General features: G+C 63.3%; 1 protein-coding gene across 2 annotated transcripts in view; it reads left to right on the forward strand.

The window, feature by feature from the left end:
- Positions 1–27,530, forward strand: part of Adarb1 (adenosine deaminase RNA specific B1) — a 118,830-nt gene that overhangs the window by 12,452 nt on the left and 78,848 nt on the right. The window contains exon 1 of one of the 2 annotated variants that reach the window (XM_013365148.4): positions 23,450–23,571. The exons of the other annotated variant lie outside the window; for it this stretch is intronic. The gene's annotated coding sequence lies outside the window, so the exon portion shown is untranslated. Of the gene's footprint in view, positions 1–23,449; positions 23,572–27,530 lie in introns of those variants that run through there. 2 annotated transcript variants of the gene reach the window in all.

Below are 27,530 nucleotides of genomic sequence, written 5' to 3' on the forward strand. Positions count from 1 at the left end.
AGCTGGTACCTGGGCACCGCCGCCCCGAGCATGCGTCTGATGGCTCTTCTGCTCCTGCATTTCTGGTGGCCACTGGGACCCTTGTTGTCCATGCGTCAGTGGGCACCAGCCCTGGTGCTGGCCTGTCCCAGGTCCTGGCCTCTCCTGAGTTCCCCCCCTGGTCTGCCAGCTGTTCTTCCCTGTTCTGTACCGTTAGAGCCTCACAGTTGCCCTGAACTGCTGTGGTGCCTCCTCCCTGGGGGCAGAAGAGCGTCTGCGTGGCGCCTCCTGAGGGCCATCAGGCACCCGGGTGGGCTGTGTGTGCTGCTGGCCCAGCCTGAGGTGCGTGGTCCTGTCCTGCTGCTCCTGCAGCGGGTGAGCAGACTCTCCTGAGCGCCTGCTGTGTATCAGGCCCTCCCGATGCCAGGAGTGGTGTCGAGGGAGCACTGGCCCCCGGTGGAGTGCCATCCTGAAGTGCGTGGACTTTGGCTGGTGTCCACTGGACCGTCCTTCCCAGTCTCCTGCCCACTCGACATCCGCTGTCTTTGCCCCAGGTAGCCTCCTGTACCACCCACCAGCCAGGTGCCCTAGCTGTCCAGGTTCACAGCTCAGAGTTGGAGCGTGTTGCTGTGTAGGCCAGCTCCTCTGTGGTGTCGGCCCTCACTGGGCTCTTAGAGGAGAAGGCCACGCCCAGACCCTGATGTTTTTTACTTTAGGAAAGGTTAGTGCTTACAGGGCTGTGAGAGCATGGTAACCAGAAGAGGTGGGTGAAACGGCCCTTTGTAGGGTGTGAACTGACGTGCCACATGGGCATGGCCTGGTCTGTTGCTGCCTAGAGGGGCAGTGGGTGTGGTGGTGGCTCCAAAGGGCCAGAGCCTGGTCACCAGCCTGCCTGCAGCATGGTCAGTGTCCCTGGTAGGTGGTCCTGGCGGCCTCAGGAGTGGACGTGTGCAGATCGCAGCATGCTGGGCTGGAGTTTGGATGCAGGCCAGTGGCCTTCCAAGGCCCATCTGCCGCACTTTCTGCCACACTGATTTGGGTTTCTGCTGTTGTAATCCTTTGCAGAATTGCTTTGTCTTTAACTGAAGCATCAGTGTTTTACTCCCATAAGGGAAGAGGGCTGTTTCTTCTTCTCTGCTTCCCCATCCTGCGCTCCTGCAGGGAAGCCTGGAGCTGAGGGACGCGGCCTGGAGCAGGCTGAGCCCAGCAGCCCTTGCCTCTCCTCCACTGCATGCCCCTGGATGGTGAGAGGGACGAGGCATGGGCATGGACGTGGGGTGTTTTTCTGTATTCCTGACATCTTGGAGTCCAATCTTGGGAGGTCCAGTCCAGGAGCAGCTCCTGGCCTGAGGTGGAGCCTGTGGTCACCTTAACTCAGATCTCAGTGCCACCTGTGAGGCCTGTCTGTTTTTCGCGGCGCTTGTCTGTGCCCTGACAGGCGCCTTGGCCTCTCCGGCCTCCCTCCCCACAGCAGCCCAGTTCCAGACACGGGTTCTGGGAGCCTGGGCCTCCTGCTCCACAGCAGGAGCCACTGTCCCCACTCCTTCCTTCCTGGGTCGCGGCTGGGAGCTGGCTCACCAGGTTGTCGTCTGGGTCGTCCCTGTGTTTACTGCGGGCATGAGGAGGACCAGGAAGCTCGGGCTTCAAAACAAGCTCTCGGCCACAGCCCCGAGGAAGGAAGCAGCCCAGCCCTGCCACCACGCCAGCCCTCCCTCCGGATCACCGCCCTCCCTGGAACTAGCCTGGCAGGCGGCACCCCAAAACTGCAGCCGCTGAGTGCATGTCCTGAGTGTCCTTCCTCCACGTCCTGGGGTGGCCCCAAGTCTCGGGAGGAGGGTGTCGCAGGCCCAGATGGGCAGAGGGCTTCTGTGGTCCCTCTGGCTGCCCGCCGCGGGCTTCCAGGGCACCTGCATGCCCACTGACACTGTGTTTCTCTGCTGCCTCCTGCCGCCGTTCTGTGGTCTGGATCTAGGTCTGTCCTGTCTGGTCAAGGTTCAGGGATTAGAAAGTTCTGGAACTTCTGAGACCTGCTGCCCCATGTGTGTGCCCTGTTGGCTGTGCCTCCCCCCCTGCTCTGCTCTTCTCTGGGAAAGAGGCCACAGCTCAGTGTCCAGGCTGGTGGCTGGTGTGTGCTGCCCACTGCTGGGGCCAGGGTTCGTCCGCCTCCTAAGGTGGTGTCCAGGCTGGGTCCCTAGTGTTCTGCACACCTCGATTCTGCCCTTGGAAGCACCTCGGGGTTAGGCTTGGTGACCCTGTGGGCACTGAGTAGATGTCACTACTCAAGATCAAGGTGCCTGTGGCTGCCTACCTTGCCCACCTGGTCGTCACCAGTGGTTTGTTAGTCACTGCTTGAGGTCATCCTCAACTTGGGACACGTCTGATTGCGCAGGTGGCTGTCACGTGACTTTAAAAGGTGGCTTCTTGTTGTGTGTACTGTGTATGTTGTGCCATGACAAGGTACATAGCTTACACATACAGTGAACATACACGCTGTGTTTTCTTTCTCGCGTGGCTTTCTGGTGGTTTTGTATTGAACCAGTGAGACCTTTGAGGAATAAAGTAGGCCCTTTTATTTGCTCAGAAGTATCCAGAAGCATTTTAAGAAATTTCTTTTGTAGCTGCAGATGGAGAGCTTGCCTTTATTTTATTTTTATGAGGTGCTGGGATTGGCCCAGTGCCCCAGCTGCCAGGCAGGTGTGGGGCTAAGCACAGCCTGCGAGAGCTCTCTGTACAGTCCTGTAGGCTGTGCACCCGGCCGTGTTCCGGTGGCGGCTGAGCCTTCTTAGGGTCTCTGCTGGTGGTGTCCTTCTCTGAGTGGACTGTGGCCTCTCGAGGCTGGGAGCGAGCTCCACTCTGATTAGTACCCTCACATGCACGAAAATTAAAGCCTTTCTGTCCGTCTACAACTACAGAAAAAAAAAAAAAAAGCTTGGGGTCATTGGCTCTCCCTTTCTGTGCCGTCCCCCAGCCAGCCCCAGTCCCTGGGTGGAGACAGCCTCAGGTGAGGAGAGGTCACCACTGCAGGTTGTGGGGCTGCTGTTGGAGGTGGGGATGGTGGGGTTGGAGACATGCTGCCAGGGGTGTGTGGGAGCCCTGGACGGGCCTGTCCACAGGGTGGAAAGTGGCACCTGTGGTGGACAGGGCTCACAGTGCTCTGGCCTCTGCTTGGTAGAGGGCAGTGAGCCGGGTTTGGATGGCCACTGTGCCCCCGCTGGGCCATGCCAGGTGCTGCATCTGCTTTCCCGTCTCGAGCTCTCTGCCTCTGCCGCCACGTCATCTGAAACAGGAACTGGAGTGTCTTGGGTTTTCAGCCTTTTTCCTTGCAGCACCAGCACCCGTCTGTGGCCAGAACCTGGCAGTGACCCAGCCTGCTTGCCCTCTTTGACACCGGCCCTCCCTACCATCTCCCTGCCCAGTGCCCTCTGTCCTGGACATGAGGCAGGCTGTGTCTGGCACTGTGGGTTTGTGGGCTGCAGTCGGCCTTCCCAATAGGGCTGCCTGAGCTCTAGGGCTGCGAGGGTCTTCCCAGTGGACCCTTCTCTAGCCAGCGGGGCAGGCTAGAGACTGACAGGTGTGTGGGATGAGCTGAGGCTGGAACCACGTCGTGGCCGGGTGCCCTCATTCACGCCTCCCCTTGGGGTTTCTCGGGCAGGGTGTCACTTCAGTGTTCCTCCTGAGCCCTCCATGGGGCAGCAGCGTCTGCGAGGTTTTCGTCAGATAAGCTGCACTGGTCATCCTCCAATGCAGTGCGTAAAGCCTGTCAAATCAGCCTCTTTAGTCAAGTTGCTCTTTGGGCCTCCTAAAGCATCATGTGCCCTTTGTGGTGGCTGCAGGTCAGTCTTGTACCATTTCAAGTTGTAGAAATCAAAGTGTGTTACCAAACAGTGCACAGCACAGCACCCGGGCGACTGGGGGAGCTGCTGTATGCCACCGTTCACAGAGGTCTGGTCTGTTTCTGGGGTGCCTCCCAGACCTGCTGCCATGGGTCTCTAGGTCCCCAACGTCCTGTGGGAGGAGACCAGACACCAGAGAGGCATGCAGGTTCACCTCCAGAAGTCCCCTGAGGCTCAGTCCCAGGCCTGCCTAAAGACAGTCATGTCGGCCTTGCAGGCGTGGGTATGTGAGGACGGAAACAGGTGTGGAAAGGGTGTAGGGTACTGAAGGGAAGTCACCTGCCTGGGGCCTTCTTCTGGTCTTCCCTCTCCAGACCCCAGTTCATCTTTCCTCCCTCCGTGGTAGAGGTTCTTAATGTCTGAAGTCTAGCTGGCCAACCGTCTGACTATTCACCACACGGAAACATAAAGAGCACGCGCAGGTTGTGTGGGTCACGGTCCTGGCTCTCTGGAGCCTGCTCGAGATGTGGCTGTGGGTGCACTGTCCAGTGGGATGGGAGGAGGATGGAGGAGACACTGGCATGGTCCAGCAGTGCTTTACTGGCCCAGGTCAAACACAGCAAATGCTTTCCCCAGAGGGGAGCAGGAGGGCTGGAGAGGCACCACAGGGCACGGGAAAGGGATGGCGGCCACTCTGCTGGCTCTGCCTGGGAACATCCTGCCTTCCCACGCCACCTCATCATTTTGTGACTTTGGTATCTTTTGATTCCCGAGGTGGAGTGGCAGGCACCCAAGTCCTAAACCCAGCTGGAAGGCCGTCCTCTCTCCCTCCATCTCTCGGAGGCCCAGAGGTTCCCGCTCAGCCTGGGGATCCTCTTTCCAAGGGAGGTGTTTCCCTTGCGTATTCCCCTTGGTGCAGTCTGGTGGCTGTGGCCAGGCTGGGCAGCCGGGCAGGCAGCGCCCTAGCCGAGGATGTGTGGCAGGACCAGCACGGACATCAGGAGGAGCAGGCCGGCCACGGGATGCTGGCCTCCGGTGCAGAGCTCCTTGCCTGGTGGTGGTAGGTCTGCAGACCAGCTGCCGCCTAGGGTGGGGGCGGGTGTGGTCTTGGTGGACCGGGGCCCGCAGCGGGTCTGCACGGGCAGCACCAGCAGGGTCAGCACCAGCGCCAGTGTAGGCCGGGCCAGCATGACCCTGCGCTCGGCCATCTCCTGTCCTCTACTGGTACCCGACTTGACTTGGCTGCTGCTGGGTGTGACTAGTCCAGGAAGTCCCGTGATCCTCTTGGGGAGCGAGGTCCGGCAGCTGTACCCCAGCCCGAACCCTGCCAGTGGAGGGTAACGGCCCAGGATTGCGTTAGGCTGGAGCGAGCTGTGCCCTCTGCCGGCACCTGGTTGCCTGCGACCGGCCACCCCACCCCGCTGCTGCCCTCCTCACCCCTCCTGCAGCCCGCAGCCCTGTAGCTTCCTGGTCTTCCCCGCAGCGCTACCCTGTAGCCCCCGAGGCAGCCTGCTCCTGCCCCCACCTCCCATGGTCCTCTGCGTCCTGGGCTGTCCAGTCCCTGGAGCACGGCAGCCTGGCCCTCCTGCCCCAGTGGCAGACACCTGGGTCCTCCCCACCCTGCCCTTTCTGTTCCTGGACCTCCTGATCCTCCTGCCCCACCCATGGCTGCCTGGTCCTCAACAGCCTGTCCTCCCTGCAGCAGCCTGGTCCTCCCCGCTGGCCTGCCCAACCTCTAACTACTCCCTCCGGTCCTCCCCACACTACCCAACAGCCACCTCCCTCATCCCCCAGGGAGTCCACTCCCCTGCACTGCCCCACCCTGCCCAGGGGTCTGGTCCAGGAGTGGTTAAAGCCTTCTCTAGAGCCGTGCCCAGCGCCTTGGCCTCACTCGTCTTTGAGGAGGCGTCCTGCCCCGTAACCTGGACCTTCCCTGTGGCCTCCGGGAGGCCTTGCTGGTGTGTGCTGGTGCTCCCTCTGCTGGGGGGCCAAGGAGCCTGCCTTCCACTGGCAGCCCTCACTGGCTCTGGACTGAGGTTTCTCCCAGGCACAGACACTTCTCTGACAGTGACTGGGCATCGGGGTCCTCCAGCGCTGGGCATGTTGCAAGCCTGTCTTGTGGCCACGAGGTGGACAGGCTGCCACAGACCGCAGCCCTGGGGAGCGAAAGTGTCGGTAGTGGACCTGCTCTTGGCGGCAGGCCTGTGCCACGGTGAGCGGGTCTTGGTAACTCAGAACGTTCAGGGCCATCTCCTCACTTTAAGTCGTCTCTGCTGTCACCGACACAGCATGCGAGATGAGTTTTGACATCTTGGGGAGAACTGTGAAGGCAGTTCGGGCTCTTCCCAGTCCCACTTCCTGAAACAGACCCACCCAGTCTATATCCGGGGGAGGTCATTTCCTCAGAACATTTGGGGGCTGTTAGAGGAAGGCATGAGTCCAAGGTAGCACAAAGGTGCGGTGTACCTACATACTCCATAGAAAGGATCTAGGCTCCTTGGAGAAACACCTGTGCCAAGTCCAGACGGGAGACACGGGGAGGCCATGCCTGCCAGTGCGAGTGCTCAGAAGCACCCCAGGCTCACTGCTGGCCCAGCCCCAGACCTGTCTAACATGGCAGCCTCCTACCTGGCCGGCTCCTTTGTGGGACCTGTGGCACGGGCAGACTCCCAGGTCCACACTGCTCAAGCCTTGGCCATGGACGGCACCTCACCCTTCATGGAAGTGCCTGTGACCCAAACGTACCCCATAAACCCAAGCTGACCACCAGAGACACTCAGGGCCACCCCAAGGCCATCCGAGGCCGCGTGGCCAAGGCCGTGCAAGGGGTCAGGGGAAGGATGGGCCCTACTGGTAGAAGCAGAGGCATGGGTACAGACGGGGAGGACTGGGGGCTTGTAAGGAGGGGCCGCAGAGGTTTCAGATGTCAGTCCTGCTGTACAGGAGGCAGCTCTTGTGAGGTCTGGTGGTCTGTCTTGGTGGACTCGGACAGACGTGGTGTTGCAGGGGACTCTGAGGGGACACCTAGAGCAGGGTGGGCCGAGTGGCCAGGAGAGCTGTCGCCAGCAGGACCTTCCCTGGCTGCTTGTGCGCAGGCCCGGGGTCTGCTGCCTGCTGTCCTGGTGCCCCACCCTGCTGCCCCCAGGTCTTCTCTTGGGCCCCAGCTCCACGGGTGCCTGGAGCTCTTTGGGGGCGTGCTGACTGCAAAGAGGGTCTCAGCTTAGTGACAAGAGCAGAAAGTCTGCTTTGTCCCTTGGGCAGGGTGCCTCCAGATGAGATGCCCAAATCCTGAAGCCCAGTTGCCATGCAGGGCTGGTTAAACTCCCCTGCTGGCACCGTGGAGGCCAGCAGTGTCTAGGGCTGGCCTCCCAAGAGACTCTTTGGTAAAGTCCTGAGTGTGTCATTGATCCTTTGTGTTTTAGGGTTTGACCGTGTGGTTTATGGTTTTCAGAGGAGCTGGGGTTTCTCTCTGGCCTTTAGAAGGTGACGGAAGAGATGGGAGGCCTGTTGCCCTCCTTTCCTGAACTGCTCCGCACTGGTCCCCATCTGTTCCCTCTCGGCCATGCAGGTTCTCAGATCGCAGTTAATTGATCATATTTTAAACGGGAAGCACTGCCAAGACCAGAGCTCTGGGACACCCTGTGGCTGTGCTCCCCAGGAGGTCTGCTTCCAGCAGTGCAGACTGGTTCCTCCCTTACAGGGAGCCTTCCCGGAGGTCCCCGGGCCTGGGACCCAGCATGGCCCCCCACCTGAGCTCTCCTTCTACACCAACACCTGGGATGGACCCTGATTCTCGAGCAGGTGCAGAGGGTGGACCGTGGGACCTGCTGCACGGGCAGCATGAGTTGTGTGCCCGCGTCTGCGCTCCGAGTGTCTGCTTGCTCGGGCCTCACGACGATGCTGGAGGACAGGACACCTCGCGGGAGGAAGCTCTGACATGGAGCCAGGCTGCCGTGTGAGGCTCACCTGAATGAGCTTGCAGTGTCGGGACAGTTACACCCAGAGGGCCCCCAGGTGACCAGCTGGGCAGACGCACAGCATGAATGTGCTGGACAGGGGCGATCCACCTCCTAGGTACACAGTGGCTTCTGCCACTGGGAAGGGCACAGTTCAGCACTTACCAACTGCTGGTTCTGGAACATCGCTGTCAGGCTGGGGCTGACCGCGGGTCATGGGATCCGAGGGCAGTGAATCTGCGGGGAGGCTGGGCCATTCTGAGCAGTGTCCTTTGTGGACCTGCGCCAGGGCTGTGGGAGACGAGACTGGAAGCATGGCCTCCCGTCTGTGGGGGCCTGCTGCCCTCCTTGCCCCGGCCACTACCCTGCTTGTTGACCTGCCCTGTCCAGGAGTCAGACTGAATCGGCTCTTCACTGTGGCCTGTTTTGCTGGTGCTTGAGGGAGATTGCTGTGTGGGGCTAGTGGCGGCCAGTGGGTGGCTGGGGACACCCCTGGGCTCTCGGGCGTTTCCAGGGGACCCAGCTTTCCAGGGGTTGCTCTCCTCCTTTTCTTTCCCACAGCAGCTTCTCCGTGTCCCCCCTTGTGGCTGGAGTGCCCTGGGGTGGTCTCCTTAGCTCCAGGGAGGTGGGTGCTGTGCCCTTCTCGGGCTGTGCTGCCTGCTGGGTTTGAAGCCCTGGCCGGGGACAGCAAGCTCATGTGGAGCGCAGGTTGAAGGTGGTGTGGTAAGGGCGAGCTGTGCCTTCACCAGCTTGCGTCTGGAGTGGCCATCCCTGCTCAGTGCTTGACCTGGGGACAGAGGAAGTGCACAGTCGAGGGCTGGGTCACCTGCAGGTCTGCTTCCCAGATCCGCGGGGAGTAAAGGGAGCTGCAAGCCTGGTGCCCTTGCTGTGCTTTTTACTGTCCCCACAGTGGGTGACTTGGGATTCATCAAAATGACAAGTTGATAAAAAGCGTATTTTCCCAGTGACTCTCAAAATCACTTTCATGAACAAGCTCGGTACAGTCTAACAGGCTGGGGTCCCGGCGTGGTGCATAGGTGACAGGGACCATGTCCTGATGAAGATGCTGCGTGGAGTCGGAGGCGGGGTAGGCTGTGGTCCCTGGAGGACTGTGGCAGCTGCGAGGTCCAGAACCACGTCCCCTCATGTCCATTCTGCTGAGGGACACCAGAGGCCCCAGCATCCATCCTTCAGGACTGCAGTGCCGGTCAGCGGCTGTGCATAGGAAATCTCGCTTCCTCCCTGAATCCGTCCCCACGGAGGCCACCAGCGGCCCAGGGAGAGAAGGTGTTGCGGGGCTCAGAGACCCACAGAGTCCACATTGGGACTGCTGCTTCCTTTCCCCTGGGCGTCCTGATGTCCCCACCCGCCAGGTCAGTACAGGACAGGGAAAACAGGTGCCAGATGTGGGAAAGGGACCAGACCACCTCCATTGGCGTGCCCGGGAACGGGCACAGCCCTGAGCACCGCGGCTGGCAGCTGTGGGTCGCTCACCCGAGGGCGTCATGATGCAGAAGGCAGATGACGAGGTCCCTGCAGGCATCAGTAGTGACTTTCACGTGTGCAAAGAGAGGCAGAAGATGTTAGGGATGGGACGCCCCGCTGGCCATCGCAGCGGTGGACACAGTGCTGGCAATGGAGGACACCAGCTGCCAAAGCCCCAGTGGAGGGAATGGTACAGCGGCCATAGGGCAGAGGACTCGGGGTCCGGTCCCCGTCCGAGTGGTCTGCAGGGTGACGTGAGGCCTGGGGGCAGGAAAGCCACAAGGGCACTGGGGGTGGGGGTGTGTTGGTCCCAGAACTGAAACAGGAAGCCAAGCACGTGGCCGACTGGAGGCCTAGGGAAGGACGGCCCACCTGGGTGGCTGGTCCCCCATATTCCACAGCGCTTGGCCAACCTGGGGAGAGGCAGCCACATACCACCTGGTGACGGTGGGTCACAGCAGGCTGCACAGACATCCCATCGCTGTCTGGAGCGAGCCCTGGGTGTCCACAGCGGGCCATCTCAGGACGCTGCGCAACCTGTGAGCGGGCATTTGCACTGAGCTCCTGTACGCCCGAGCTGCTGGGCGCCCTTTGCCCACTTGCCCTGCGGCTGGCTCCAGCTGCCACGCTCCCCTTCCCCGCCCACCCCCAGGCCTGGCCGTCGTTCCTCCAGGGCTTCCGCGCTGCTGCCTTCCCTAGGGAGGCTGTCGGGCTGCAGGGCTCTCGGCAGGCCAGACGTGCGGCTGGCCGGGGGTGGCACTTTGCAAGGAGGAGGCCTGTGGGCATTGCCCCGCTCCCGCCTGAGGACGGCCAGCCAAGGCCGGGCCGGGGCAGGAACGTCTGCACCACTCTCCACCCTCTGTGCCCTAGGAGTGCCCCTGCCATGTTCCTGGGACACTGCTGGCTTGTTGCCAGCCCCCTTGTTGAATGTCCTGGGCGTCATTCACCTGTGCATGTCCACCTGGAGGCTGGCTGTCCTTACAGCTCCATCCCCACCTGGGGACTGCCAGCAGGCGTGGACAGGGACTTGTGCTGGACGCTCCCTGGGGTTTTGACCCAACTCTTGGTTCTCTGAGGTTGAGTGCTGAGCCAGCGTTTGGCTGAGCCCCCGAGGGCTGAGTTCCATGGATAGGAAAGCCCACTCCCCCGGTGAGGCATGGCCAGCAGACCTGCGCCTGGCTCCCCTGGTGGCCGGAGCAGGCGCTCCTGGAAGGGCTGATCCCTCGGGTTCCAGGCTGCACACTGCGGCGGCTGTCTTTTCTTCCCGCCCTCGAGGGCTTGTGCCTGAGAGGTCAGGTGTGAGGGGGGCCCTGGCCCCGGGAGCCCTGGGAGGTCAGGTGTGAGGGGGGCCCTGGGAGGTCAGGTGTGGGGGGGGCCCTGGGGGGTCAGGTGTGAGGGGGCCCTGGGAGGTCAGGTGTGAGGGGGGCCCTGGGAGGTCAGGTGTGAGGGGAGCCCTGGGGGGTCAGGTGTGAGGGGGGCCCTGGGAGGTCAGGTGTGAGGGGGGCCCTGGGGGGTCAGGTGTGTGGGGGGCCCTGGGAGGTCAGGTGTGAGGGGGGCCCTGGGAGGTCAGGTGTGAGGGGAGCCCTGGGGGGTCAGGTGTGAGGGGGGCCCTGGGGGGTCAGGTGTGGGGGGGCCCTGGGGGGTCAGGTGTGAGGGGGGCCCTGGGGGGTCAGGTGTGAGGGGGGCCCTGGGGGGTCAGGTGTGAGGGGGGCCCTGGGGGGTCAGGTGTGAGGGGGGCCCTGGGGGGTCAGGTGTGAGGGGGCCCTGGGGGGTCAGGTGTGGGGGGGGCCCTGGGGGGTCAGGTGTGGGGGGGGCCCTGGGGGGTCAGGTGTGTGGGGGCCCTGGGGGGTCAGGTGTGGGGGGGGCCCTGGGGGGTCAGGTGTGGGGAGGCCCTGGGGGGTCAGGTGTGGGGGGGCCCTGGGGGGTCAGGTGTGATGGGGCCCTGGGGGGTCAGGTGTGAGGGGGCCCTGGGGGGTCAGGTGTGGGGGGGGCCCTGGGGGGTCAGGTGTGGGGGGGCCCTGGGGGGTCAGGTGTGGGGGGGCCCTGGGGGCTCAGGTGTGAGGGGGGGCCCTGGGGGGTCAGGTGTGGGGGGGGCCCTGGGGGGTCAGGTGTGGGGGGGGCCCTGGGGGGTCAGGTGTGGGGAGGCCCTGGGGGGTCAGGTGTGAGGGGGGCCCTGGGGGGTCAGGTGTGAGGGGGGCCTGGGGGGTCAGGTGTGAGGGGGGCCCTGGGGGGTCAGGTGTGGGGGGGGCCCTGGGGGCTCAGGTGTGAGGGGGCCCTGGGGGGTCAGGTGTGAGGGGGGCCCTGGGGGGTCAGGTGTGAGGGGGGCCCTGGGGGGTCAGGTGTGAGGGGGGCCCTGGGGGGTCAGGTGTGAGGGGGGCCCTGTGGGGTCAGGTGTGAGGGGGGCCCTGGGGGGTCAGGTGTGAGGGGGGCCCTGTGGGGTCAGGTGTGAGGGGGGCCCTGGGGGGTCAGGTGTGGGGGGGGCCCTGGGGGGTCAGGTGTGAGGGGGGCCCTGTGGGGTCAGGTGTGAGGGGGGCCCTGGGGGGTCAGGTGTGAGGGGGGCCCTGGGGGGTCAGGTGTGGGGGGGGCCCTGGGGGGTCAGGTGTGGGGGGGCCCTGGGGGGTCAGGTGTGGGGGGGGCCCTCTTGTGCCTTCAGCCCGGCCCTCCACCTGCAGGAGCTGGTTCTCACTGACCTCGTCACTCTGGATTCTGAGAGGAAAGGGGTTTGAGACCTTCTCTGGGTCACTTTCTCCCTGGCTGGTGAGCCCAGGGAGCTGGGCTCCTGCCATGAGGCCGGCTGGATGTGTTGCTGTCACTCTGTGCCCTAGTTGTCATCTCTTTGTTTCTGGCTGGTTGGCAAGCAGCGCTGGTGGCCGCCAAGGGCGGCTATGTCTTCGGGCCGAACCTGTGGTGCTGGCCACGAGGAGCTGTCCGTCTGCTCTGTCCCCTCAGGAGCTGAGCTGACAGGCTGTGGGCGGGAACCTCAGCTCCTGGGATGACAGCTCCTTGCCAGGGCAGTTGGAGGACATTCATTTGGGCACACGTCAGCCCCTTGCAGTCCTGGCCCTCGGGCAGCTGCTGGTGTCTGGCAGCTCTCGCGTCTCCAGGCGCTCTGGCTCGGCCAGTCACGTCTCGCCGTGTCCAGGGCCCCCGCATGCATGGGTCATCTCACAGATGGCTCCTGCTGCCACAGACCACGCTTCCCAACGCTGGCGAGCTGCGGCCAGCGCCTCGCTCTCCTCGGGCAGCCCCTGTCTCTGAGGACCCTTCCTGCCCTGGCTGTCCTCCACCCTCCACCTCGCAGCAGAGACTGCCCCAGCTCACCGTGCCACCCTGCTGCTGGCCAGTGCCTGCCCCCTGGCACCAGAGCTAAGAGCAGCTCCGTTCCTGTTCACTGCCTGGCTGAGTCCTGGGACACTGGCCACATGGCACCCTCCTGCTTCAGGCTCCCCGATGGGTGGAATCCTGCCAGGGCCATGTTGTCACTGGCTTTCTGGCAGCAGGGTCACCTGGGCATGTGCTGCCTCCTGGCCTGAAGCTGTGCCTGTTAGGATTAAGCCTAGGGCACCTTGTCACTGAGCCACACCCCTGGCTTGTTTTTTATTTTGAGATAGGGTCTTGATAAGTTGCTGAGGCTGGTTCTGAACTTGCGATCCTCCTGCCTCAGCCTCCCGGGCTGCTGGGATCACAGGTGGGTGCCTTCATGCCTGACTTAGACTTTATTTTTTGAGCAGTTTCGGGTCCACAGCAGAATTGAGCAGAAGGTACAGAGAATTAGTGTCTGCCCCTCGGCCCCACCATGTACAGCCTCCTCCCCTTCACCACCGGGGGACACGTGGGGTGTTAAGATGTGGGGAGCTGGTTCTCACCCCATCCCTGGCTCATCACTCCCTCCCCAAGGCAGGCCATGGAGGCCAGGGTTTCTCTCCCTGAGGGCGGCCTCTTCCTGGTCCTGCCAGGCCTATGGTAAGCCCTGCAGGGCACTGCCATCTGGTCCTACAGAGGGCTCCTGCCGTGCCCCCAGGCAGCGCTGGAGGGAGGGGGAGCAGGCCTGCTGCGCTGCTCGAGTCCATTAGCCATCCTACTCTGGGACAGGGCTGGGGTGCTGGACAGCACGCTGTCCCTCCTCATCCTTCCTATGCCTCTCTACAGGTCCTGGTGGTCCACTGGTCAGTGCAGTTGTTTCCCTGAGTTCTGGAGCTAACCCTGACCCTGACCCTAACCCTAACTGGCCTCCGACCCTGCAGCCCATGGGAACTGACACTCCGTCCAGGTAGATGGCACCAGAACTGAGTGGAGCCAGTGGACACCTGGCTGGTGTCCACACAGAGCTGCTGGCTTGCAGCTGAGGAGGCCTCGTTGGGTGTTGGGAGTTGTGTGGGGTTGAGTGGGAGAAGCTGGTTTGGACCTGTTTCCCACAGTTTGTCACAGTTGATGGACGGCCAGGCTCATCATCTCCCCCTGAAGCCGTGCTCTGCCGCAGGGTGTGCTCTGGGTGTGCCGTGCTCCGGGGGGCCAGTGTGTGAGGCCACTTGTCCCCCTTGTGGTCCACCTGTAGCCCTGCCCCGCCCAGCACCCCTGCCCCCCACGTCCCTAGCCTGCCCTGGTGTGGGTGCGGCTGAGTGGCTTCTCAGCTCAGCGTGGGGTGGGCACTGAGCCGGTCCTCTGGGTGAGCTGCTCGTGCCGGTCAACCCTGCTGAGGGGGCTGGGGGTGTCCAGTCATGGGCAGTCAGGGGTGTGGGGCTCGTGCTGGGGTCCAGGAGCGCGGGTGTTGCTGAGGACTGTGTGGGAGTCAGGGAGGCGGCTCCAGGGGGCGCCCCCCATGGCCTGGGCAGGACCGGGGAGGTCTGCTGGGTGCTGGGCGACTCGGCAGGTGCTCTCCCTTCCCTGATGCAGGTGAGCTCCCTAGAGAGGTCCAGTGAGCGCTTGGACTTCTCCCTCTATTCAGAGGCAGGGTCTCGAAGTCCTCCGGGCCCCTCCTGGTGGACTCAAGTTGGTACCATGTCCGGCCGCAGCTACTGTGGTGGGAGGTCGGGGCCGGGCGCTGCCTGTGTCCACCATCTGAGTTTCTGAGTTCCAGCTGGGTGTCCTTCCTGGGACCGCAGGCCACATGCAGTCTGGAAAGGCCGACACCTCGTGTCACAGACATGTGGGAGTCACTGGGTGTCCCCTGGGGCTTGGGGAGCCCTCCTCTCCTCTGGGCCTCGGTGGCCTTTCCAGGATGGGTCAGGCCTTGCTGCTGGGCTGGGTCTTGGCCAGGTCCTCCTGAGTGGAGCTGCAGAGCAGGTTCTGATTCTGTGGGTGCAGCTGGTGGGGATAAAGGGTGGGCCAGGGCCACCACCTCATCCTGGTCCACCTGCCCTGGTGGGAGAGCCTCTGCCCACCCCAGCTCCCACCTCCATTGGGAAGACGTGGGCTCCTATCACAAGTAGGTGCCCAACAGGGACACTCTGAAGAGTGAGGGTGACATGGGGACATGGCAAGCTCTGGACAGATCAGGGCCTGGTCCCAAGGAATGCCCAAAGGTCACTTGGTCCCTGGGAGGACAGGATGGGGGGCTTGCTGGGAGTCCTGGGCCCCCTGTGTGCTGGTGCTGCAGCCCTGGGGGCACGTGAGGCCCTGCGGCCGGCCCGAGGCAGTGCTCAGCCTAACTGTCCACCTGCTCCCAGGCCTCCCTGGGGCTATTTGTGGAGTCAACTGGGATACCAAGTTTTGTAAGCATTTTGTCAGAGCTGAACTTTCACCTCTATCCTTGACCTTTGCTCTCTGCTCTGAAAGGCCCTGGAGGCAGGCGCCTGGGCAGCTTGGCTTGCAGGAGGGCCAGGGAAGGACCCGGGTTGACAGGCTCTGGGTGGGAGTGGAAGCCGTGCTGCCTGCTGTGCCTGTGTGGGTCACTGAGGAGCTGTTGGGAGGCAGCCACATGGCCGCAGCCCTGTGGCCATGAAGGAGAGGACTTTGGCATGGCTACTCTCTGGATCTTCAGGCTGGACGTCGCTGCTGCCCGGCTGTGTGAGTGCACAGCCCACGTTCTCACAGGAGCACAGGAAAGCCCCGCAGAGGCAGACTGGCCTGGGATGGAGAAGGTGCTGCGCGCATGTGCTGAGCACCGGGTTCTCTCAGAAATCAAGAACTGATGGTGACCGGATGACGCACCCTGGGCCCTGTCAGTCACTGACCCAGGGAAAGTGCTTCCTTGGCACCTTCTGAAAGCAGGGAGGGTTGGGTCCAGGATGCTGGCGGGTTTTGTGGGTCCCACCCTGGGGCCTGGCAGGGCCAACAGGAGGCCATCACAGGAGCGAGGTGAGGCCTCTCACGCATGGCTGCCGGGCGGTGTCACAGCCCCCAGACCCCTTGAGACCAGATAACCAGGACAGCATGCTCCGGGGATGGAGGTGGGCCACTGGGCAGTGGAGCATGCTGGGCAGGCTCGGTGCCTGTGGTTTAATGGAGGAGGACTCGAGCTGACTGTTCTTTCTTTTTTGTGGGGTGGGGGCTACTAGAGATAGAACATGGGCACTTGACCGCTGAGCCACATCCCCAGCCCTGTTTTGTACTTTATTATTTAGAGACAGGGTCTAACTGGGTTGCTTAGCGCCGCGCCATTGCTGAGGCTGGCTTTGAACTCACGAATCTCTGCCTCATCTTCCAAGCCGGTGGGATTATATAGGAGTGTGCCTCTGCACTGGACGCACGTTCTTTCAAAGGAGTGATTGCACTGAAGCAAAGGTGGGCTAGTGAGCCGATACCTGCCTGTGGGAGCCTGGCTCTCTCCTGGGTGCAGGAGCTGGCAGGTGACAGCATGCTGAGGTTGTTGCTGCTCCAGGAGTAACGGACATCTCTGGTGGTCCTTCCGTAGAGCTCTGCTGATCTCCACCTGGTGTCCCTCCAGCACCCTGAGGTGGGCACTCCAAACCCTCTTACAGGAGGAAGTCCCAGACACCCAGGCTGAGTGTGGCCCCAGAGCCAGCAGGTGACGCTGTGATCTCAAGCTGGGCTTCCAGCCCTGGCGTAACCAGCGTCGCGCTGTCCTGTGCCACATCTGACATGCTTGCTGCTGGACCGAGTGGACAGAACCAGCAGTGTTGTCTTTTGTGGGCATGTGTCCCCTGCTCCCAAGTCACTGGGTCCCTCATGAGCAAGTGCTGAGCCTCCTGCCTTGTCAGCTGCAGGGAGGGGCAGGGGACCAGCTTCTGGTGGCCGGCAGTGTCTTCTCCACCTGGGGGTGCCCAGCCGAGTGGTTTGGACTTGCCCTCCTCTCTTGGCTGTCAGCAGAGCGCGTGTGAAGTGGGGTGGAGACCCCTCTGCCCGCCAGCAGCTCCTGCCCGCTGGCTCCACCGCCCTGCTCCTGCTCCCACCTCCTGGGCTTGGCCGTGGTCAGGCGGTGCTTAGACCTGGGTCTGGAGACCCGAAGCACTCAGGCTGCTTCCGCCCCTCGTCAGGCGCTCTGCTCCTCCACAGGCTTGGCGTCAGGATGGAGCTCGCGCACTGCCCACGGCGCGGCTCTCACTGGAGCCAGTATCACGGAACCCTGGCTAGTCAGGGGCGCACGTTCACGGCACCCGGGTCTTTAGGGTCCTGCCGCTCTGCCCACTGCGCGGGCACTGGTTCTCAGCCTCCCAGCGTTTGCTCCGTGGGTTCTGGTGTGTGTGTCTGGGGGCTCTTGGATAGGTCCAAAGGGGTTCCCTGGTGGTTCTGGAACCTAGGTGCACATTGGCTTCCTTTCCAGCTCAGGAAGTATTTCCTGTTGTTTCCCAGGGTGTCGAGGTGCAGACAGGAAGCTGAAGGAGCTGAAGGTCCTTCCTGTTCTCCTGCCAGCAGGCTCCCCTACCCGCCACCCACCCACCAGCCCCCGAGAGGCTGGCTGGGGTCACCTCCAGCCTGTGGGCAGAGTGCACCACCCTCCCTGGGCGGGGGCAAATGATGGGCTCCTTTGAGCACCTGGGCAAGGCCACGCTTGCCTCCACTGGACAGATCCCCAGGGCGTGCGAGGAAGGCCAGGCGAGCACCCGCTGTGTGGTGCTCCTGGGCCCCCAGAGCCCACCTCAGCCCTCCTCCGTCAGGACTACACGTGCCAGCAGAGGGAGGGTGCCCCACGCCTCCGTGGATGGAGGCCAGCACCTGCTCCTGCCTCCCCCTTGGCTCTGTTTTGAGGATATGTCCCCACATGTCCCCAGCTCTGCTGCTCCTCTTCTCTGCCTGCCCCAGGCCAGGCGTGTGGACAGGCGCTGCACGTGGCCCGTGTTTTCATTATTAGAAAATACCTGTGTTCGTTTCAGCAGCCTCCGCTCCCTTTGCTGGTTCTAGGTGTTTTCTAGCGTGCAGGGCCCTTTCTGAGGAGACGGTCCAGTGTGTTGTAGGAGGGCTGACAGGGTGTCACTGAGGCTACGTCTTCTGTCTTCCCAGGAGAAGCCGGCCCTGCCCTGGATTCTGGAACCCCTTGGGATTCCTGCGGCAGGAGCTGGTGGCCACTGGCTGTGGTTGGTGAGATGGGGCCTCCCCTGCGCCACTCCCCTGGTCCTGGTGCTGAGCCCTCCAGGGGCACTTTGTTCTGCTCTGCGGCCCCTCGTCCTGGCTTGTGTTTGGATGCAGTCACGTGTGAGACAGGGCGGGAAGGCGTGGAGGAGAAGTGCCTGGGCTCTGACACTGACCCAGTCAGTGAACTCCTTCCTCCCGGGGTTGACTGGTGGCTGCAGGAGGGGGCACTGGGGGCATGGCTGTGGCCTATGTGTCCTGTCTGGCAGGAGGACTGTCTGTTTCCCTCTGCTCGCTCCTCTGCCCTGCTCTCCTGCCTCACTTGGAGCCCCGAGGAAAGGAGCCTGCTGTCTGTTAACTGAGACCTCTGAGACCGCGAGGCCCTAAGTAAACCTCTCCCCCTCTACAGTCGTCTTTTTCAGGTCTTTCAGGGGCAGCAGCAAAAAGCTGACCAAGACAGACGTTGGTACCAGGAGGGTGTCGTTGCCGACCGTGTGGATCAGAATTTTTTTTTTTTAGTTGTAGATGGACACAATATCTTTCTTTCTTTTTTTTTTTTAAGAGAGAGAGAGAGAGAGAGAGAGAAAGCGAGAGCGAGGCGCGTGCGAGAGAGAACTTTTTAATATTTTTTAGTTTTTGGTGGACACAACATCTTTATTTATGTGGTGCTGAGGATAGAACCCAGTGCCGCGCGCATGCCAGGCGAGCATGCTACTGCTTGAGCCACATCCCCAGCCCTGGACACAATACCTTTATTTTATTTTTTATTTTTATGTGGTGCCAGGGATCGAACCCAGTGCCTCATGTGTGCCAGGCAAGCGCTCTGAGCCTTGGCTCCAGATTTTTTTTGGAGCTTTTTGGAATTGATGGGAGGAATTTGAGATGTTTAGCAGTGCAAGCTGGAAATGCTTTAGGTTGTTTAAGCTTACTGGCTGATTCTGGTGGGAGCTCAGAAGACCAGAATGCTAACAGGACTGTGGACAGTGAAGACAGGGCTCAAGAGGGTTTAGAGGAAAAGGAGGACACTGTTGGTAAATGGACTAGAGGCCCTTTGTGTTATGTTCTGGCTGAGAAGTTGATTTGCTTGTCTCTTGAGACTTTCTGTGAGGCCAGGTTTAAAAGCAATGGATTTCTTTATCTGGTGGAGGAAATTTCTAGGCAGCATAGCATTCAGGCGGTGGCATGGATATTGCTGGCAGCTTTTAGCCAAATTAATTGTGATAATCAGGAGCAGAAAGCAGAGCAGAAAGATTTAAAAAACGCGCACTTGAATCTCTCTGCTTGCTGGTCTCAGGAGTGAAACTGGGCCCAAGGAAGCTGCAGTTGATAAAGACCTCAGGCCACTAAAATGCTAAAGGCTTTGCCCAGAGACAGTGAGAAAGATGGCTTGAGGGCATCTCAGGAGCTGGCACCTGTCTCGGGCTTAAAGGAGTGAAAGGGACATGATCTTGAGAAGAGAGCGGCGGGCACAGTTCTCGCACAAGGGGTCCTAGGGAGGCTTTCCAGTGTGCTCCGCCAGGCCCCCAGAGGCTCTGCAGCCAGGGTCCTGGAGGCCTGGCCACTGCTGGAGATGGCAGCCGACTGGGTGTCAGCCATGAGGGGCTGGCTCTGCGGGAATGCAGGATGCTGAGTTTGGGGGTCAAGGAGGCGCCCACCAAGCTTTCAAAGGAAGAAGGCCTGGGAGGCGGGAACCGCAGCCGGGTGGAGTCCTGGAGGCGCCCTGAGAGGGCCAGGTGTGGAGGAAGCCAGAGCTGCAGTGACCCCTGAGACGGAGATGCCAGTAACTGGCCCCACTGCGTCCGTCTCTGCGAGCTTTTGCTTCTGTGTGCGGGTGGGTGGCCAGCTGGCCCCGCTGTCTCTCACACGTCCTGCTGGTACTAGCTCATCCTCCCGTCCTCATGGCCTGAGGGACAGTCCTCCTGGCCTGAGCTGCTCGTTTTCCTTGGACAGGGACTTCTGTGGTCCTCCCTGCTTGCCCCCGTCAGGGCTGCCTTCCCTGAGAGTGCAGGCTCAGTGGACACCAGGTGGGGCTGGTGGGGTGCCTGCTGTGCCCCTTCTCGGCAGGCCTCAGCCCCGGGCTTCCGTCCCCGCGTCCTCAGGCTTGGGCAGGTGGTGCAGGGTGGACTTGGCCTTGTGCCCTGCCTGCCTTTGCAGTAGCCAGGTCCACAGTGAGTGCAGCGCCCCGGGACCTGCTGTTGGGTGGGGTTTGTGGTGGAGGGAGCCAAGCCCTTCAGGGACTGCCTGCTGCCCCGCTGCCCTGTGGCTTCTGCTGGAGGCCGTGCAGCCAGCTCAGCAGGCCTCGGGTCAGGGATGCAGCAGGACGCGGCAGGTGAAGACCCTGCCTCGCAGTGACCCAGCGCGGCACCAGGTGCCTTCCGCGGAGACTTCGGACGGATGCTGGGAGCTCAGGGAGTGTCTTCTCTCAGGTCATAAACAGTGTCCAGCCATGTGGCTAGTGGGCTTTAAAGGACGAGCCCAGGCCGGGTGCAGCTCAGTGGTCTAGGCTTGCCTAGCGTGCACGAGGCCTGCCTTCCCTCCCCAGAACCAAACAAGTGAGCAAAGAAGACAGCGGCTGGCGGTGCGTCGAGGAGTCCTGCTGAGGCGCACTGCAGGGAGACGGGCCGCTCTCAGGAGGCTCCGCGCTCCCTGAGACCCTGTGCGGGGGACCGTCCTGCAGTCCTGTGTCCCTGGGGAGAGGAGTTGCTCTTCTGCTGAGCACGCCCACTCGTTCATCCACTGGGTAGAACCAACCAAGACACGTTTCCATCCCTCTGCTCCAACCCAGTGCAGGGAACCAGGGACAGGTCAGCTGCTGCCCAGAGGTCTCGTTGGCACCCCAGGTTTTCTGAGGGCTCACGCTCTCTAACTGGAGTCTCACCTGCTTGGGAACAGCGAGAGGACTGCGTTCGACGCCATGAGATGTGCGGTACCCGCCGTTTCCTAACTGGAGCTCGGAGCACACAAGGGACGGGCACCCGGAACCTCTCCTGCTGGACTGCCTCTTCCTCCTAGCTGCCCTTCTGTAGGAGTGGCCCTGCCCGAGGGCCAGCCTGCTGCCCTCCGCACCTCCTCCACGTCCTTTAGCCTGGCTTCCTTGGTGCTCTGCGGCCACCTTGCCGTCGCGGCCTCTGCCGTCCCTGGTTGGGCCTTCTGAACAGGTCACCTGCCCCACCTGCAGGCGCGTCTCCTCCGCCGAGTAGCTCTGGACTGGAATTGGCTTGGCGCCGTGGCACTGCTGGGCAGGGCTCTGCCCTGGCTCCTGCCTCATGCCAAGGCTTTTCAGTCCCTCCCTGCTCTGCCCTTTCTGGCTCCCCACCTGGGCCTCTCTCTTCCGCTGCGACTATTGTGGGTGGTCAGCTGGTAGACCCGCTGGTGCGTGGTGGTGGAGTTGGTTGCGGAGCTGCCTGGAGGACCAGCCGTGGCAGGCGTGGCCTCTCTTCCTGGTGCCTGCTGTTGTGAGGGCCAAAGTCCACACGGGCCACGTGTAGAAGAGAATGGTCTTGCTGCGTGTCCACGGGGACATCACAGGCCCACATGAAGACTGGCCACCCACGGTGACATTCGTGCCCTTGGCGGACAGCTGCTGTCCATCCCAGCTAGGCAGGGTCTCCCGTGTGTTCCATAGGACAGTCCCTGTCCCTCCTCGTTTCCCAGTGAGCACGCATCCTGAGGGTGTGGGGGTGCTGTCCCGCGTGGCCCCGCGGCTGCTCTGGTGGATGGGTGTGCGTGCACCCTGCCTGGTCTGCACTCCGGCTCTCCCTTGCTGGAGCGCTCTGCTGCCGCCGGCCCACGCCCTCCCACCTGCCTCAGCGCGTCCTGGGGGTCGGGCCCAGGTCTCGGTGAAGCCGTCCAGGCTGGAGCTCTCGTTTCTGACTCTGGCCCTTCCACATGTGGGCCATCAACTCCTGTTTCTTCTGGACCAAGCCCGGTGAGCGTGTGTGTAGAACCTGCTCCTCTTACCGAAGCCACGGGTTTGGGAATGAAGTTCTCAATGTGTGCTTTGTCAGCTTTTGCCGCTGTCACCAAGAGACCGACACCAGCCACCTATGAGGGGGACAGTGCATTTCGGCTCACGGTTTCGGGGGTCTAGTCCATGGTTGGCCGACTCGGTGGCTCTGGCCCACGGTGAGGCAGAACGTCATGGCAGAAGGAGTCGGGGGACAGCAGCCCAGGAGGGGGTGCCAGGGAGCAGAGAGCTCCGCCCACCAGGGACAAGATGCAGACCCCGCGGCCCACCCACCTGCCTCCAGCCCCGCCAGTCCGGGCGGGTGGTCTGGCTGTCTCCTACCCACTGGCTGACTGCCCTACCGTCTGGTCACCTCTCGCGTGCACTCGGGGTCCTCAGGTCTGAAGCGGACCCTGTTCTGTGTTGTTAGGGTTTGAAGTGACCATTCTGTCTTGGCCAGCACTGGCTGCCTACTGACCCATCCCCAAACTCACTGACATCCAACACCACCACTTTGTGAGGCTCGAGGTGGCAGGTTAGGGACTGGCTCTTGGTGGTGACTGGGACTTCAGCAGGGTCACCTTGTGTCTGGAGGTGGCCGTGTGTCTGGGGACTCAGTTCCGCCTGAGACTGGGTTCTTTGGTTCTCCTCGGGGCCCCTGAGACTCCTTCAGTGCCTTGGCCAGCACTGCTGGCGGGGTCTGTGGCCTTGTCCAGCTAGCTTGACCTCCGGGCCTGGTGGCTTCCTGAAGAGGGCACCAGGAGGTGGGAGCAGGAGCGCGGCTTCTCTGGGCGCTGACTTGCAGAGCCACGCTGCCTGCCGCCTGGCTGCTGGCCGCCCAGCCCACGGGCACTCACTTTCTCTCCAGCCCAGGCCTCTGGTCCAGACCTGGCCAGCTCGGCCAGGTGGCTCTGCCCTACCAGGGGTGGGTCTGTTCCTCCCCCTTCCTCTGCTCTGGGCTGGCTCTGAGCATCTGCGGGCCACCAGGGCGCCGCTGTTTCCGTCCTGTGCAGTGTGCACTCGTGCCTTCCCGGGTCCTTGAAGGGGGTGAGATGGGAAGGATCCCGAGGCCTGCAGCCCTGGACTCTGGACAGGTGCCCTGTACTGGACAGCATGACGTCGGCTGTGGCCCCGGGCCAGCGAGGTATCTGTGATACGGCCATCGCCGTGGTGGTGCGAGCGCAGAGCGGGAGGGAGCCTGCTGTCAGCGTGCCCACATCGGCCCTCACAGACAGAGGACCTGCCTGGGTCCCTGGTGGACCTCAGGCCCAGAAGGGTGCTTGGCAGTGTCTCCGGCCTCACCCCTCGGAGGACTGACTCAGCTGTGTAGTTAAGGGTGGACCGCGTTCCAGTGCTCCTGGCCTCTGGAAACCACTATCCTGCAGAGCAGACCAGCTGGAGAGGGCTGTCCCGGGCCCAGCAGGGTGGGGCACACGTGCGTCTCTGTGTCTGCACTCATGTACACGGGTGTGCACGTGGGGGCCAGCTGAGCTGACGAGGATCAGTGTGTCCAGGAGGGCCCCAGTCTCCTTCCTTCCTGGGTTCTGGGTGGCTTTATGCTGGGGACCGTTGGCTGCAAAGGTCTCCATGTGGCGGTCATGTGTGTGCATGTCCTGCTGAGGGCAGGAGGGGTGCAGGCCACTGTGTACCCCTTAAAGGACAGTGCAGCCCGTGCTGCGCAAGGGGCTTTCGTGGAGCGGGCCCCGTGAGCCCAGCTCTGGGGAGGCCGATCGCTGGGCACCGCGGGGAGGGCTGTCAGTGACTGGGCCTTTCTCTTCCAGAGTGGAGGCCTTCCGGCTGGCAAGTCCAAGGTGCGACGGCGGAGACGCTGTGGGCATTGCCGGCCTAGCTTCCCCTGGCCCGGGCAGGCCGTCCTGGGGTCAGCCAGTCGGAGCACGCCGAGGTAAGCGGAAGACTGAGACACCTGGGCCAGGAGCCGACGCCTGCTCCGTGTCCATGATGGGTCTGGGCCCGGCCGCCTGGCGAGAGGCAGGCTGGCCGCTGGGGTTTTACTGCCACCCTTCTATGAGTGGCCACGAGGAGGCTTCCGCAGCCCCGAGTTCTGAGGGCCGTCACCGAGGCTGTGCCTGCTCCTGAGAGTGGAGACAGGAGAGCTGGAGGTGCTGCCGCGAGGAGGCGCCCCAGGCCGAGCTGGGCGAAGGCCTGCTGGCCTTGGGCACTGTGCCCCAGGGCTCATCCCCCCCCCCCCCCCCCCCCCCGTCGGCCAGGGCTGAGGGGCCCCTGGGTGGCCCCCCGCGTGGCCCCCCTGCGTGGCCCCCATGGGGTGCCCTCCAGAGATGGAGCATGAGGCCTGCCTGTGCTGCCCCTGTGTGCCCCCTGCGTGGCCCCCCTGCATGGGACTGCAGTGACCCATGGGGTGCCCTCCAGAGATGGAGCATGAGGCCTGCCTGTGCTACCGACTTGGGAGCTCGGTGGCCTTTAGGGCTGAGGACCACACAAGTGGGAACAGGGGAGTAGCCGGCCATCTACGGGGGTCACCAACTTTGGGGAGCAGAGACACGCCCAGATGTGACTGCTGGGTCTAGCATTTGACCAGAAAGGCCCCGCCTGCCGTTTCTGTGTCACCTGATGTCCCATGAAGGCCTCCCAAGGTCTGGTCCTGCCTTTGCCTGGTGCCTGCTGGTCTGCTGGGGTGCCTGGCTGGCAGGACACCTCGGCCCGATGTCACTGTGCCGAGAGCGGGGCTCGGCTTTGGCCACGCCCCTCTTTTGCTCCTTGAGTGCTCCGGGACTGGCCTCCCTGTGGCCACAGCTCCCTGAAAGACACCGCGGGTCCCAGCTGTAGGGTCCCAGCTCTGGGTGAGGGGACACAGGCAGCCCACCCTGCCTCGCTGGGCGAGGGCCACCACTGCCCGCTCTGGGGCCGTGTGTGTGTGGGGCGTGGCCTGGTGTGTGTGGGGAGTGACAAGGTGTGCGTGACGTGCGAGCTTGCCGGCGGAGGGCCCAGCGTTCCTGGAGGCCACAGGAGGCGCTGGGGCAAGGACGGAGAGCCCTGGGAATGCAGGCTCAGGCCTGGTCACGCCTGCTGCCCCTCGCCCTGGGGTGGCCGAGGCAGAAGCCCGCTTCTCCTCTTCCCTGAAGAGACAGTGCTGTCACGCTGCCCTGGGGTGCCGTCCACTCCTGGGGTCGGTAGAGGCGAAAGTGGCTGTCTGCTGGGAAGCAGTCCCCCGCCCTGTGCCCACCCAGGGCCTGTGGTGCTGGGGTCCGGGTGTCACCTGGGCCTGGAGCTTGTCCCTCTCGCCCTGCTTGTCCCCAGGATCCTGATGTGGTGTGATCCTGACTGCTGTGGACCTTGAGGTGGGACTCTGGTCACTGCAGTCCCGGCGCTGGGTGGACCCACAGTGTGAATGCAGGGGCCCAAGGTGTCCGGTGCAGGGCCCTGGGTGTGGACCTGGGAGCTTCCCTGGGCATTTCTCCTGCTGCCACCTCAGATGTTCTTTTATGATATGTGACTTCCCTGGGCACGGTGGCCCCTGCCTGTGATCCTTGTGGCTCAGGAGGCTGAGGAGGGAGGATCACAAGTTCCAAGCCAGCTCAGCCACTTAGGGAGGCCCTAAGGGATTCAGTGGCACCCTGACTCAGGGCACAAAACAAACAGGGCTGCACGTGGCCCCGCGGTGGGTGCCCTGGTTCCACGCCCAGCACCAAGGGAAAAGCAGGTTCACAGAAGACGCTGCTTGTGTGACTGCAGCCCTGTAATGTCACGACTGGTGTCACACAGAGCCGTGCTAGTGGGGCTGCCTGGGGTGCAGTGGCGCTGAGCATGGATCCCCCATTTCTTGTGGTGGTGACGTTCCTGGGAACTGGAACTGTGTTCAAGGAGTGGGGGCTCCTGCTGGCCTGTGGGCTGCTGGGCATGGGGGTCCCTGGTGAAGGTGTAGCTGAGCTTGGGGTGTTCTGCTCGCTCCAGGGCCCCTGAGGGTCTGTCCCTGAGGACCGTCCTCTTTACACCCACCACCACTGGCCTGCTGCCTCCACCTGCTGTGCACAGTTCAGCAACTCGGGGATTCTCCCACAGCCAGACCAGAGGACAGGAGTGTGCGGGGACGGCTGGCACCTCTAGTGGCCGCATCCCCGGGACCTGGCTGGGGTAGGAGTGTGCGGGGACGGCTGGTACCTCTAGTGGCTTGTCCCTGGGACCTGGCTGGGGTGGGAGTGTGCGGGGGCGGCTGGCACTTCCAGTGGCCGCGTCCCCGGGACCTGGCTGGGGTAGGAGTGTGCGGGGGCGGCTGGCACCTCTAGTGGCCGCGTCCCCGGGACCTGGCTGGGGTGGGAGTGTGCGGGGGCGGCTGGCACCTCTAGTGGCCGCGTCCCGGGACCTGGCTGGGGTGGGAGTGTGCGGGGACGGCTGGCACCTCTAGTGGCCGCGTCCCCGGGACCTGGCTGGGGTGGGAGTGTGCGGGGGCGGCTGGCACCTCTAGTGGCCGCGTCCCCGGGACCTGGCTGGGGTGGGAGTGTGCGGGGACGGCTGGCACCTCTAGTGGCCGCGTCCCCGGGACCTGGCTGGGGTGGGAGTGTGCGGGGGCTGCTGGCACCTCTAGTGGCTTGTCCCCGGGACCTGGCTGGGGTAGGAGTGTGCGGGGGCGGCTGGCACCTCTAGTGGCCGCGTCCCCGGGACCTGGCTGGGGTAGGAGTGTGCGGGGACGGCTGGTACCTCTAGTGGCCGTGTCCCAGGACCTGGCTGGGGTGGGAGTGTGCGGGGACGGCTGGCACCTCTAGTGGCTTGTCCCTGGGACCTGGCTGGGGTAGGAGTGTGTGGGGGCTGCTGGCACCTCTAGTGGCCGTGTCCCAGGGACCTGGCTGGGGTAGGAGTGTGCGGGGACGGCTGGCACCTCTAGTGGCCGCGTCCCCGGGACCTGGGCTGGGTAGGAGTGTGCGGGGACGGCTGGCACCTCTAGTGGCCGTGTCCCCGGGACCTGGCTGGGGTAGGAGTGTGCGAGGACGGCTGGCACCTCTAGTGGCCGCGTCCCCGGGACCTGGCTGGGGTAGGAGTGTGTGGGGGCTGCTGGCACCTCTAGTGGCTTGTCCCCAGGACCTGGCTGGGGTAGGAGTGTGCGGGGGCGGCTGGCACCTCTAGTGGCCGCGTCCCAGGACCTGGCTGGGGTAGGAGTGTGCGGGGGCGGCTGGCACCTCTAGTGGCCGTGTCCCTGGGACCTGGCTGGGGTAGGAGTGTGCGGGGACGGCTGGCACCTCTAGTGGCTTGTCCCCGGCACCTGGCTGGGGTAGGAGTGTGCGGGCACGGCTGGCACCTCTAGTGCCGCGTCCCCGGGACCTGGCTGGGGTAGGAGTGTGCGGGGGCGGCTGGCACCTCTTGTGGCCGTGTCCCTGGGACCTGGGTACACGTGGTAGAGGCCAGTCCTTGGGGTGTCCTGCTGATGTGCACTTGCTGGTGCCCAGGTGTGGTCCCTGGGTGGTGGCCTTGCACGTTGTGAAGTGTGGCCCGGGTCTTGACCCCATTTCTGTGTGGCAGCTCTTGACGACCCCGGAGTCTTCAGAGGACAGAGTGCGTGGCCTGCTCAGGGGTGGACTGGGCTGCAGCCCCCACGGCTCCAGGGTGGACTGGCTTCTGGGAGGCCAGGCAGGGTTAGAGGACGTGCAGCCCTGGGGAGGGCGGGCCTGGTAAGGGGTCAGTGGTTTCCCAGGGGAGGGCTTAGACTCAGGGCAGCTCTAGGTGCTGGAGGGCGGAGGCCCCTGGGCTGGGGCCTTGTGCGCACCCTGGCTGCTGCTGGGTGGCCTCTGCAGATCCTGTGCTGCCTGCAGTGGACGTTGGTGGTCCCGAACTCCTGGCTGATCTGCTGGTCACCCGCACCTGAGGGGGGGTCACCTGAGGGGGATCACTTGA

Source organism: Ictidomys tridecemlineatus, chromosome 3, assembly GCF_052094955.1.
Source record: "Ictidomys tridecemlineatus isolate mIctTri1 chromosome 3, mIctTri1.hap1, whole genome shotgun sequence".
In the NCBI taxonomy this organism is placed as follows: domain Eukaryota; kingdom Metazoa; phylum Chordata; class Mammalia; order Rodentia; family Sciuridae; genus Ictidomys; species Ictidomys tridecemlineatus.